At 41.5% G+C, this 14,693-nt stretch overlaps 1 pseudogene; it reads right to left on the reverse strand.

The window, feature by feature from the left end:
• Nucleotides 1-5,476: 5,476 nt before the first annotated feature.
• LOC100759568 lies at nt 5,477-6,509 on the reverse strand (annotated as a pseudogene).
• Nucleotides 6,510-14,693: the final 8,184 nt, after the last annotated feature.

Consider the following 14,693-nt stretch of genomic DNA (forward strand, 5'->3'; position numbering starts at 1 on the left):
GCATTGTTGTTTAATTGCTTAGATTCTCTTATGAATACAAAACACTTTTAAACATATACAGAACAAGGTAGGAAAGGGGAACGTGAGAAATAAGTTCAGTGTTTAGTGCACATGATGCTTTTTAGTATGTTCATGTGAAGCATATTTTCAAATTTAACTTACTTTATGCAATCTATAAAAAATCTTCTCTCATAGATGTTTTTAATTATTAGAGCTAGTTTATTTTTTTAAACTCAGATTCCGAATAAAGAATTTTCACATGGAATAGGACAATGGAATGGCATGTACAAATTTATTAAAAAATTCTTCAAAATAATTTATTCTTCTAGGATGTTTTAAAATTCACTACTAGTGAAACATAGAAAAAGACCTGATTTACACCTTTGTTCAAATATAGCTTTAAATTTCTGTTCAACTTACTGTTGATTTCTCTGGTTTCATCATTAGACCACAAGAGAATAGTTTTCTTCATCTGAAATACATAAATATAGGGCACAGTTCTATAAAACATTCATAGTCTTATGAAAATAACCCTAACTTGGTGTAGATGCAACTGAGGTCATTATGTGAATTGAAACAATCCTGACACAAAAGACAAGTATCGCAGCTCTCGCAAAGCAATGGGTCTAGAGATTGATCTCAGGGCGAAGAGTAAGATGCTCATCACTTGAAGCCAGGGAGAGGAAGACAGAGGGGGAATGGGGAAAAATTGACCAGTGACAGAATTCTAAGTTAGACAGAGAAAGGAGCAAGAATGTCTGGAGTGCACCATAGCGGGGTGACGGTAGCCAATGAACTACTTTAGAAGACTAGAAGAAAAGATTTTGAATGTTTTCACCATAAGGAAATGTTTGAGGAGACAGGTATGTTTACCCTAAATCAAACAATACAGAATCTATACATTTAAATAAAGGCCACACACTATCTCATTAGCATGTGTCATTTTGTGCTTTTAGATGTCAGTTAAAAATAAATGTAACCTTAAAATTACCCTAGCTGCTTAACCACAACAACTTTGTATGCAAAATTTCAGAAGTATGTAACTTTTTAAAATAGAAAGCTTCCATATACTTAAACACGAATTATTACTGTCTGTGGAATGCCACTTACACTTTTAGTACACATGTATGTTCTGTCTCCGACTATATACGATGTCGCTCACTGTGTGTGAGATTTGTAACAAAGGCTGATCCTACAGTCAAGAGTGGTGACTTGATTTTTGCTTCCATAGGATGCCAACTTACATGCGTGTGGCTTCTCACAACCTAGTTATTTAAATGTAATGAATTTTAGCCGCACCTATGTGTCAGAGCTATAGCATATTAATGGCTTCTGGCTGTGTTTCTCCTTTAGTTTTTGGTGCTAAATACTAAACTCAAGGCCTCACATATGCTAAGAACACTCTACTATTCAGCTTCAGATCTGTTTGGATCTTAAAATCTTCACCTTTCACCCCCTCCCCATCTTTCTAAGCAACCCCTTTATCTTAAATCCTTCTGGCTCTTAAATCCTTCTGGCTATGCCCCCAGCTTTGTGTGAGTGCTTTAGTTAATATGAACTACTTCAATGTGTGATCTGAATGGAGGTGATGCCTGAATTATTCATACCCTGCTTAACTACTGATTGTCGGTGTAAATGCTCCAAAGAGCTAGCTGCTTGCTTTGAGAGCAGCATTCTCTCCCTCTTTCCTCCTTTTTCCCCACCTGAACTTTCTGTTCATTTCCATAACTCTAATGAGTAACGTCTTCCCAACTCCTACCTAAAATTTAATTTTTTTTGCTTAATCAAGGTCATCTCTACTAACTAGCACACTATACACTGCATGAATGCAATGATTGTGTTTACCTTTTCACAGTTATATTGCAATGGCTAATTGGCATGCAATAAATATATCTACTTCACAAGTATTAACTGAATAGCTGACATGTTGTAGGCTCTGGTTTGGCTTCTGGAAACAGAAGAGTTTCCAGAATGAGTCAAGTCTCTCCTCTTTCTTACCAGGTAAGTAAAATGATGCATTTCAGACACAGACCCATGCAATACTATCAGCCTTTTCATGGAAAGAAATGAGTATGCTAGAAGGGAAACTCAAAAAGTTGAACTGATTTTTTGTCAAAGGCTTTTTCAATTACCTTAATAAGCAGATACAAATTTAAAATAGGAAATTTATGTATATTCAATGCTTCCCAAGTTTTTAATCAACAGTTCCTCTACCTTTCAAAGAACAAAGGGGCCATGACATTTTATGAAAAGAGCTTGGATGATGTTTCAAAATTTTAAATGTTTAAGTAAAAACTTATTTACAGGCACAAATTACCTTTTTAATGCACTCCCACTTATGAATTAATGGGAAGGTATCTCTGTAGTTAAAGAGCTTGCCAAGTGTGATTATATGAATGGAAACTACCCCCACAGGCTTGTGTATATAACATCCCTCTGTCCCCCGCAAGCTGGTGGCACTGTCTGGAGATGTTATGGAAAAATTTTTATCTTTCTTTTTATTTATTCTTTATGTCTTTCACATCATGCATCTGGATCCCATTCATTTCCTGTCCCTGCAGCTCCCTCCCCACCCCAGATAAAATTTAAGAGAAAACGAAAACAAAGGGGAGGGAGATTATGAAAGCTGTAGTGAGATAGTGAGTCACACAGTAAACACTTCTGTCCATACATCTTGACTTGTAAGTGTTCGTTGCAAAGAGTCATTGGTCTGGTTTGAGGCCTCTGGTTTCTGTTACACTATCGATGCTGGGCTCTCACTGGAACTCTCTTGGCTATCCCACTGTTGCCCTGTGTAGTGGAGATCCTGCAGTTTTGGGTCTGCAGGGACCAGTCCCTTCGCGTGTTTCAGCAGATCACAGATGAGATGGATGTTGGAGTGGGCCAATCTGTAACCCTGGTTTTGGACCTGGGTAGGTGCAGGGTTGGTCAGCTCACAAGCTCTCCCTCGTCCTCACCACCAGGGCGAGCTCTCCTGCATTGCCTTGGTGAATTCACCCTTTGCATCATGAGCAAGGGGCGGGGTCAGTTCTGCTGCTTTCATGTCCTCAGGGCCCCATCTCCCACATCTACACCTTCAGAGCCAGCTCTACTGTGTTGCCCAGGCATGGCATAGGGGCCACCTTCCCAGTGCTGCCGCAGATGAAGGGCAGGGCTAGTTCTGCTCTTATGACATCAGGGCCAGGTCTCCCACCGGCCTCAAGTATTGATGGGTGTTGGGGGGAAGGGGACATCTCTCTCCTGCCCATGCTGCCATATGACAGATGAGTAACAGGGACAGCTCTCGAATGCTCACAACATCAGGGCTGGCTCACCCACACCTCCACAAACAGGATTGGTTCTAGTGTGCTGCCCAGGTGAGGGGAAGGGCCTGTTATGGGACTTTTTGAAGTGAAGCTTTGCTGAAGGAAGTAATCACTGGAGGTGAGATTTGAGGATTTATAGAATTACCCGACTTCCTGTTCTCTCTGCTTCGTGTGTGGGGATATAACCAGCCGACTTCCTGCTCATGCTGGCATGCCAAAATAACTTTTTCTTCTATAAATTGTTTTGATCATGGCATTTTATTACAATAACACAAAAGTAACCAATACAACAGGCAAATGTGAGGACCAGGGTTCAGATCCCTGTATCCCACCTGTAATCTAGCACTAGGAAGGCAGAGACAGGGAAATTCCTGAGTAAGTTGGCCACACTAACCACGTGGGCTAGCTGTCTAGGTTCAGCTGAGAGGCTCTGTCCTAATGAATAAGGCAGAGAACAATTGAGGAATTGCACACATGCAAACACATACGTATATAATGCATATACCACACATACTTACAAAGGAGGAAAACAAAAACATTCAACAGGGCATGCTGACGGACAACTGTGATCCCTGTTCTTAGGAAGTGGAGGCAGGAGGATCACGAGCTCAAGGCCAGCCTGGGCTACATAGTAAAACTCAGTAGCCCAGTCCTCCACAAAACATAACATTTGACAGCCCTTATAAATTTAAGAAGAAATTATGGAGAATCTAGAAAATGCAAGAGAAATTTAAAGACTAGTGAGGTAATAATAGGCCTTCAGAAAGTAATTTGGTCCTTGATGGAGTATGCATGACATCAAAATACTGTAATTTCAAAATCTCCAAACTTTAATTCAGGGTCATTTTAACAAGATGACCTGTGTGAACAGGTAGGTATCTTTCAGCCCCATGCCTTGTATAGGCTCCAAAGCTACACAGAGAACCCCTGTCTGGGGTGGGGGGGATGTGGAGTGGTTTACAACTTCAATCCCAGCACTTGGGAGGCAGAGGCAGGTGGATCTCTGTGAGTTTAAAGCCAGCCTGGTCTACATAGTGAGTTCCAGGGCATCCAGGGCTATGTAGAGAGACTCTGGAAAAAAAAAAAAAGATATGAGAATTTTGCCTCCGTGTGTGTGTGTGTGTGTGTGTGTGTGTGTGTGTGTGTGTGTGTGTGTGCATCCCATGTATATGCAGTGCCTTCAGAGGCCAGAAGAGGGCATCACATCCCCTGGAGCATTCCAAGCTAGTCTGAAAGAGAAGATGGTGCAAGAAGTCTTTTTTAATTAAAAGTGCATGACCTTACTACCTAAATAGCTAGTAGATGTGGAGAACTCCACAATGATGAATTTACACAGCTTTCTTCATGTGGACTGTGATAATGCATCAGTTAGGCTGGAGAGATGGTTCAGTGGTTAAGAGTGTGTACTGCTCTTTCAGAGGATCAGCGTTCAGTTCCTAGCACCCATATCAGGTAGCTCACGACAACCTAGAATTCCAGCTCTAGAGAGATCTGATGCTTCTGACCTCTGTGGGCACCTGCAGTCAAGTGCACATACCTACAGATAGACTCACACACATAAACATACTTTAAATGATAAGCCTTACAAAAACATAATTAAATTTAAAATGTGTGTGGAATGGCACACTCTCAGGAACTGGAAAGGGATGCCTCACAGGACCTGTCTTTTCTAGGTATGATTATTAGATTACATTATCTCAGCTAAGTAGGAAGTATTCTGTTCTGCTGGAAATGCCAATTATCACCTTTTTTTGAACTATATGCAGAGCGTAACACCTACAAAAATGGTATTTTCCTTGTAGTTCCAGCTCTATGAAGAATTTTCTCACTGAAGTCTAGTTTACCAATGCATTCATCTTTCTTTTGTTTGCTGTTCACATGGACTTCATGTTCGTTTTGAGGCATCTGTACTGGCCTGTCCTTGGGGTTCTGACAGGATATATCCTCAGCTGCAGCCACTAAGAGCACCACCTGTACATATTCACTCTGTTCCCTTTTAAAAGGGGCCTGCCCACATCCCATCCCTCTCTCTCTTTCTTTCCCTCACTCTGTTCTGCTCTCTCTTTCCCTCTTCCTCTTTCTCTCCCCTTCTTTCCTCTCTCTTCTCCTCTTTTTTCCTCTTATCTTTCCTGCTGCTCCTGTCTCTGGAGACCATCCTCTCCCCTCTCCTTTGCCCTTTTTATGATACCTTTCCCTAATAAAAAACCCTTTGCTTGAACCCTGTCACATGATGTCTTTCTACTTTTCTTAAATTACAACACTTGGTGTGTCTTCTAGACTGTATGAAGGATTGGTGAGATGCTTAGCAAGTGACAGCACGGGCTGTCAAGCCTGACAACCTGAGTTCAATTCATGGGACCCTAGGATGAAAGGTGAGAAACAATACCCACAAGTTGCCTTCTGACCTCCACATCTGAGCTGTGTTGTGTGTGCATGCTGTGTGTGTGCGTGACACGAGGTATGTGCACGCCTGAGCATGCTCAAGCACACACACACACACACACACACACACACACACACACACACACACACAAATAAATAAAATTAGAACTTCAAAAACTGTGTGAAACTTAGCTGTTTTCTTGTGATGCTCCTGGGGTTACAGCTCTCTTGTTCTCCTGTGAGAATTTCTGAAGCAATTATCATATGATTCAGTCATGAAACCCCTATAAGGTCTATTCCAAGACCATTCAAATTTGCCAAATATGTAGTCACTCTCATACAGAGAGCAAAATTTACTTCTGAAATATTCATATACTTGGTATGTCTCCAAAAGTTTGCCTGTTTTCCATATTTAAGTTTAAACTTTTGACTAACAAATATTCTCTGGTCATCGTACAGTGCCCACTATGATAGAATCTTACATCAGAAATAGAGACGGTTTGAGGGAACAAAATGACCCATTACTGGGATCTTCAGACTCTCCTAATAGTTTAGGATGCCTATCATGGAGGGCAGATGCCCTCATGTCACAAAGCAGATGTGTTGCAGATGTGTTGCAGCTGTTGGGGTGGAAGTTGGCTGCTGTAACAACCTCTGTGAGCACTTCCATCCTGACAGACTCGAAACCCAAGTATCAAAATCCCTCCCTGTAACTTCCAGATGCCAAGAATGAATCTGAGAGTCATCTACAGATAAAGAAGTTTCATAATCACTATTAACAGAACTTGAGTGGATGTGGTCTGTGTTAGCAGTGGTGAGTGGTCACGGTGGATTGGCGTTAGCCAGAGGATCCATCGCCTAAAGCTGGGCGCAGTAACCGTATTGGGGCCTCTCTAACTGCCGCTTTCCTCTCTCAGGTTTGACCCTGGTCTCTTTCACTGGTTTTACATAGACTGTTTTGTCTATGTTTACATAGTACTGTTTTGTCAATGGTATCAATTAAAAACTGAGCATTGTTTTCCTTTCTTTCTAAATGGAGTCTTTTTATTAATGTATGAAATTTGAGAATTTCATGTAATGTATTTTGACCATATTCACTCCCTACTCCACTCCTCCCCTAACTCTCCCCAGGCCCACCCCAATCTCTCCACTGTCTCTTATTTTTACTTTTTCTTTAATTATTACAGTTACATGTGTGCATACATATAAATGTATAATTACACCCCGATATATCCATTTAATGTTGTGTATATTTACATTTTTAGAGAGAACCACTTGCTATCGGATAACCCATAAGGGGCTGCATGGTGTTTTTTAATGTGCTGACTACATAATTTTATTGGTTTCTTCTCTTTCTAAGCTCAAGAAGCCAGATTCTGGTCATTCATTGACTTTGTTCGGATCTATATGCCTATTCTCCTCTGCTTCCTGATTGGAAGCAAAAGGTGAGGACTGCACCACCCTTATCTCCTGTTGTAAGTAATTCTCCAGAATAATTAAATTCTGTACAGAAATTCTATCTACTTCAGCTGTATCAGCACTTGCTGCTCCTTTCATCCAAGAGAAAAACCATTTGAATAAGCATCTCCTCCCTCCAGCTCCCACAGTGTGGTAGTGGTGTGGTTTTGCCCTCCTCCAGCTCCCACAGTGTGGCAGTGGTGTGGTTTTGCTCTCCTCCATCTCCCACAGTGTGGTAGTGGTGTGGTGGTACATTCCTCCATCTCCCATAGTGTGGCAGTGGTGTGGTTTCGCCCTCCTCCAGCTCCCAGGGTGGTATTGGTGTGGCGATGCCCTCTTCCAGCTCCCACAGTGTGGCAGTGGTGTGGTTTCGCCCTCCTCCAGCTCCCAGGGTGGTGGTAGTGGTGCAGAGGCAGCAGTAGAAATAAACAAATGCCTCCATTGCATTTTAACTTGTAAACGCTCTTCCTTCTCAGTGCAAAACCTATTTCTGAACACAGCACAGAACACTTACAGAAAAGGGAAAAAATAGAAATTAAAGAAGGAAGATCTGCAAAAGAGCCAGCAGACCCTAGTTTCACCTCTTAATGATAGTGTCCTTGAAAAAGAAAAAGGTAAAATCTCCAACCCTAAGTTCCTTCATCTATAAAATGAGAAACTATAGATACCCCATAGAATGAAATAAAGGTATGTATATAAAGTTCCTTTCATTAGTCAGGGGGCCAGGCTAGACTGATACTTGCAGTAGTGGGTTATTTGGGGATATCAGTAGGAACACATGTTTAACTTACGAGTACGTATAGATGGACACATAGAAACACTTACAGATATGTGTCTGTGCATGGGTTAGTGTGTGTGTGTGTGTGTGTGTGTGTGTGTGTGTGTGTGTGTGTGTATTCCTTTGTTTTCTCAGCTAAGAGTTCCTAGCAGAATGGCATCTGAGCACCAATGAACACACAAGTGATCAGGTCTCAGTTCCAGGGCTTCTTAGACAAATGGCTTATTCTAGGACTGGGGCAGAAAATGTACCAGATGAGTCTGGATTGTGTCACAGCATCACAAAATAAATTATTGAACTATACACCTAAGACACTGGTGTATATGGTCAAAGGAACACACAGACAGACGGAAAGAATTGACAATGACCAACAGTGGAACAACTTGAGCAATAAAATAAATACAATAGCATTAGGTTACATACATAAGGTGAAAGTATATGAGTCTATATTGATATAAATAGATGAGTAAGTGAATAAACTGAGAACAGACAGTCTCTCATTCAGAATCCAAAATATGTGATGCAGAGTATACCTTACAGGAAGGAGAGTTTAACTTCACACTCCCTACACATGCTGACTTTGGTCCAGAGACTACAAGACAGCATTGAAAGAGCAAAGATGTTAACAGCAGGAAAGGCTGACAAACATGGCTTTAGGCCGTTGTTTTCTATCAACACCAAGAGTCATCAGTGATGTAATGAGAATGACACTTCAGATTTATGATCTTTCTCTACCATCCCTTGAACTCTGTCTAATCAAGACAAAATAATTAGGCAAATTCTCACATAAGTTCTATAATAATATGTCTGTCTTAGTTAAGGTTTCTATTGGTTGTGAAGAGACACCATGACCACAGCAACTCTTATGAGGAAAACAGTTAATGGGGAGGGGGAGCTGGCTTATGGTTTCAGAGGTTCAGTCCTTCATCACTGTGGGGAACAAGGTAGCAGGCAGGCAGATGTGGTGCTGGAGAAGCAGCTGAGAGTCCTACATCATGTAATCAGCAGGAAGTCAACTGAGACACTGGATGGTATCCTGAGCATAGGAAACCTCAAAGCCTGCCCCCATAGTGATACACTTCCTCCAACAAAGCCACACCCACTCCAGCAAAGCCATATTTCCCAATAGTGCCACACCCTATGAGATTACCCGGGCCAATTACATTCAAACTACCACAGTCATGGTAATAAAAAACAAAACAAAACAAAAACAAGAAAACATTCAAACTCAAGAGGCCAAGGAAGTTGAGTTTATGGGACAGAAAAGGGCATTAGGCAAAACAAAACAAAACAAAACAAGGAAACATAGCATACTACCAACTTATTATCAATATACCTACTGCTTCATTAATTGTAATGACATGCCATGTCTGGCTTAATAACAGGGGAGGCTCTGGTTCTACGTGAGAACTCTGTACTATATGCTCTGTTTTTGTTTTTTTGTTTTGTTAATTTTTTTGTAAATCTAAGCCGTTCCAATTCAAAATTAAATTTAAAAAAATGCCTTTCATGATGCTTAGTATGCAAAGGTGTTCAACAAGTGATCTGTATGATTATTGTTATCGTTAATAATATAGTGGCCTACTTTTGGTTGCTACTAGTTCATAGTCACAAGCACAATTCTATTTAACCTCCCTGTTTCAAATGGGAATCATTATATCATAGAATAGGAACATTAAAGAGGAGAAAAGATGCTAGTTGAGGGATCGGTAAGAAGCTGGGGCTCTGTGAGATTCACATCGGCTTTCACGACAGCTTTTTCCAGGCATCCAGGGAGTGAGGGATTCCATCCAGCGATGTAAGTGGAGCTGAAGAAGGCATATCCCAGTCTCTCCATTCCAATCCACTAATGTTCGGGGGTGCAGCCAAAGCCCTGGGCCTGCTATGCTTCTACACTTTTGGCCAACAACCTGAGTGCTGATGAGGTAACCAGAGCCCTGAAGAATGTGCTAAGTGGCAAAGCCTGAGGTATCTCCACTGAAGGCTGTGAGCAAGAGCACCAGAATGGGGGCTCTACTGGACTGAATACAATGTGGGGAAATGGGCTCGTCTGTTCCTTATAAAGCTTGTGTTGTATAAAAAAAAAAAAAAAAAAAAAAAAAAAAAAAAGATTTAGAGAGGAACGGGGCAGTGGTGGAGCACACCTTTAATACCAACATCCAGGAGGCAGAAGCAGGCAGTTCTCTGTGAGTTTGAGGCCAGCCTGGTCTGCAAAGCAAGTTCCAGAACAGCCACGGCTGTTACACAGTGAAACCCTGTCTTGAAAACAACAACAACAAAAAGATTGAAGAGAGGCCGGAGAGATGGCCCAGCAGTCACTGAAGCGGTGCTTGTTGTGCCCAGCATCTATGTGGCGGCTCACAACTATCTGTAGGTCTGGTTGCAAGGGATCCAATGCCATCATCTGGCCTCTGAGGGCTGAGGCACCAAGCACACACACACAATGCACATACACACATGCAAATGCCTGGTTCTGAATTCTACTAACTTTATTACTTTAGACAAGTTTTTGTCTCTCTGTTACAGTATACATATGAAGTGTTCCCCCAAATATTTATGTACTGATGGTGTGGTCCTCAACTGGTCGTGCTATTGAGAGTATTGAGAGGTGTTTGGGACATAAGGGCTGTGCTGGTTAATTTTCTGGTTCTTGTCTGTTTGTTTTTGGGAAATGGAAGCATAATTGAGAAAAGAGCCTCCATCTGATTGGTCCTGAGGCAAGTCTATGGGGCACTTTCTTGATTAATGATTGATGTGGGAGGGTCCTACTATGGGTTGTGCCACTTCTGGGCAGGCAGTCATGGATTACATTAAAAAAAGTAGGCCGAGCAAACCAGTAAGTAACATTCTCCATGACTTCCGCTTCAGTTCCTGCTGTGGCCTCCATTAATGATAGACTGATCAGGATGTGTAAGCCAAGTAAACCCTTCTGTCCCCCCATTGCTATTGGTCAGCACTTTGTCACAGCAATAGAAAACAGATTAAGATGAGGACACTAACTTCACAATGGACTTACACATTGGGCAAGCTGTGAGGAGATGGGACCTCATTAGAGGAAGTAGTAGGTCTCTAAAGATGCAACATTTCCTGACCTTCCCCCATTTTCTGTCTGCTTTCTGGCTGTGATGAGGTGAATAGCTTTGTTCCACCACGCATTTCCCACCATGATGTTCTGTCTCTACACCAGCTCATATCAAAGGGGCTCATTGACAAGGGACTAAAACCTCTGAAACTGAGCCACAGCAAGTCTTTCCTCCATTACGTTGTTTCTCTCATTATTTTATCACAATGACAAGCTGCTTTTTAATACTAAAAATTGCTGCTAAGAAACAGGGTCATTGCTGTGACCTTTCCTGACCACATGGTTCAGATGCCTTTGGGACTGATTTGTGGGAGGAATTTGGAAATGCCTAGAGATGTTTACAGTACTGTAAGTGAGGCTTAATGAGTGATTCTGGTGTGAGCTCAGGAGCCCTAACTGCTGATAAGATGTAGGAATGAGGTGTTGAGTGGAAAATGAGGACTCTATTAGGAACAGGTGTAAGGACTAATCCTGTTACAGTTTAGTTAAGAAGTTGTCCACGTTTTTCTCATGCTCTGAGAATTTATGGGGCATTGAATTTAAAGCTGTGAATTTACTTAACTGGTAGGAAAATGTCAGGGCAGTTTAGCATTCAGGATTTGGCATGAATATTACTTACTTCTTTCAGCCTGACTTACAGCAAGAATCAGGAGCAAAAAGCAGACTGGGTGGTGATGGGGGATGTCCTTCTGTATGCTGTTTCTCTTATTGGCTGATGAATAAATGGTGATGGGCCAGTAGCCAGGCAGGAAGTATAGGCGGGGCTACCAGATGAGGAGGAGAATTCAGGGGAGAGTATGCAGAAAGGGGTCTCCAGGGAGATGCCATGTAACTGCTGAAGGAGTAACATACTGGAGCATTTATGGGTAAGCCACAGCCTCGTGGCAATACACAGTTGAATAGAAATGGGTTAATAATTAAGAAAGAGCTAGCCAATAAGAAGCCTTAGCCACCGGCCAAACGGTTTATAATTAATATAAGCCTCTGTGGTTTATTTGGGTCCAAACAACTGAGGGACCAGGCTGAACAGAAACTCTGTCTACAGCATGGATTTGAAAACTTGCAGTTTTTCTGAAAAAGGCACACATGACAAGTTAGGCCAGGGAAGGTAGAGTTTTTAGAGATCAATACCACAGAAAGAGATCACGTACTTTGTGCTAAACAAAAAGAAAGATACCTTGAAGCTATCTTAGGAATTTCTTGGGCCTCATTCATCATAGGCTCAAAAATATAAATGTGTAAACTCACTTGAAAGACATTGCTTTGAGAAAGCGCCAGAGCACCCTCCTCACATGGGAATGTGTGTTTCCCTACATCCAACTGTATAGGCACCCAGAAGCTACGATTTGATTTAGCAGTAGACCTTGGTGTCATTCACATGATGTAGATTGTGAAAGCATATAGAATCTGAGAGTTGGGGGTTTCAGAGGCTGCCACCAAGAGTCCAAGGATGCCAGGCAATTGTGGCATGGTTGGAATGTTTTGTGGGGAGCCACTTAAGATGGAAATGCATGGATCTATGAGAGTGAAATTGAAGCTGAATGCAGACCCCAAGAAATCTGAGATGCCAAGGTTATGGGACGTTTATCAAGGAAAACCACAGGTAGCAAGGAAAGTCAGCCCCAAAGAGAAGCCATGTGGATGACAGCCAACAAGGCCTTAGTGGTGGGACTGCCCAAATCCTAGGGGGCTTATATCACACTACCTTGTGATTTGTGTGAGATGGATCTACAGAGTTAATGTTTGGTTTTAATCTTACTTTATTTGATTCTTCCTTGGTAGTCTCCTATGCATTCCCTTTGAAATGGTATTTACCTGTGGTGATATATTATTTATGATTTATTAAAGCTTATCTGAGGATTCAGAAAGTAAAGCCAGCCTCAAGATATAGAAATAAGGCAGTGGTGATACACACCTTTAATCCCAGGACTCAGGATTAAGAGGTAGACAGATCTCTGTTAGTTCAAGGCCACACTGACTACACGAAATTGATCTGAGTTCTAAAAGCGCTCACACAAAGGTGATCACACTTGGAATCACATGCCTTTAATCCCAACATTAGGGAGGTATATCAGACAGGACCAGGGTCTCAGAGCTGGCATTCAGTCTGAGAGTTAGTCTCTAGCCACATTGAGGAAAGCATAGCAGTCTAAGTGAAGGAGCAGTGAAGTTGGGAACAGTTTGAGGACTGCCCCTTTGGTCTCAGCTGAGTAGAGGTAAGAGCTAGGGGCTGGCTGCTTTGATTTTCTGATCTTCAGGTTGAAGCTTAAACCCCAATACCAGTCTCTGGGTCATTTATTTATCGTGTCATATTTACCATAGTTCTGTCCCATCATTGTATACATATGTAATTTTTAAATTTTGGTTTTACAAAGGATCACATCTAAAACTTTGCCTTGGGTCTCAGAGGAGGCTTTGAATTTGAAACTCGTGAAACCCTGGACCTGCAAAGTCTTGGAGATAAACTAAATATAGTTTGTGTTTTGGAAGAGGAATATTCAGGGTTCAAGAGTAGAATGCCACTGGAGTTTCCCCCTACCCCCAAGCCCTGCCATCCTGTATCCAGACTACGTTGAAGGGTTGGTCTCCAGATGGTAGAGCTGTTGGGAAGAGTTTGGATGGATTCCTGTTATCGGGTAGGGCCTAGTTGGAGGAAGTAGGTCTCTGAGGTGCGCATTTGAAGAACGTCATGCCCATGACTGCCTCCTTTTTTCTCTGCTTCCTGGTTCAATAAGGTGACTAGCTTTGTTCTGTCACATGCTCCTCGCCTTAGTTTTGTCTGCTCTGAATGAAGGCAGTCAAGGGAGTAAACTCTTCTAAGTATGTAAGTATAGGAACTACAAAAACAGTAATAAAACCTACAAAAGGCATATATGGTTTTTTTAAGTTTTATCTTTATTACATGTATAAGAGTATTTTGTCTGCATGCATGTGTATGTATGTATGTATGTATGTATGTATGTATGTATGTATGTATGTATGTAGAATGTGTCCCACATGCATGTCTGGTACTCACAAAATTCAGAAGAGGGGATTGGATCCCATGGAATTGGAGTTCCAAACAGTTGTAAGCCACTATGTGGGTACTAAGAATGGAATCTAGGTTCTTAACTGCCGAGTCCTCTTATTAGCAACATCTACCAGTAATTTAAAAGTACACCAGTGACAAAATATGCATCTCCTTAGATATTCTGCTGGTTTAAGTTTTAGACAATTGTGCAGTACATTATGAGCTGTAACATTATATACATAAACTTCCAATTAGCCCCCTTTTATTATTTAAACAATATATTCTACACAGAAATAATTGAGTCAGACTCCAACACAATCATACCAAGCTGCACATTTGTTTTGAGTAAGTTCATAATGGTTCAGAATTGTCTGCATTCATTACAGACACTCTAGTCCCCTGTCTCTAATGACTCTGGGGCTATATATTTCCACATTTGAATAGTGAACTGGATACAAATAATGACAATAGACATAATGAAGAGGAAATAGAACTTCAGTTACTTTAATTCTACCATTTCTATGAACATATAAAATCATTTGTGCTTAAAAGTTGAAATTTAAGACAGGGCTGGGGTATAGCTCAGTGGTAGCATTCTTGTTTAGTAGACAAGATGCCTCGGGTTTGACGTGCAGCACTGCAAGTAAGCAAGAAGACAAAATCAAAGGCAGAGCTATA

The sequence above is a fragment of the Cricetulus griseus genome, chromosome 2 (assembly GCF_003668045.3).
Source record: "Cricetulus griseus strain 17A/GY chromosome 2, alternate assembly CriGri-PICRH-1.0, whole genome shotgun sequence".
NCBI classification, from domain to species: Eukaryota; Metazoa; Chordata; class Mammalia; order Rodentia; family Cricetidae; genus Cricetulus; species Cricetulus griseus.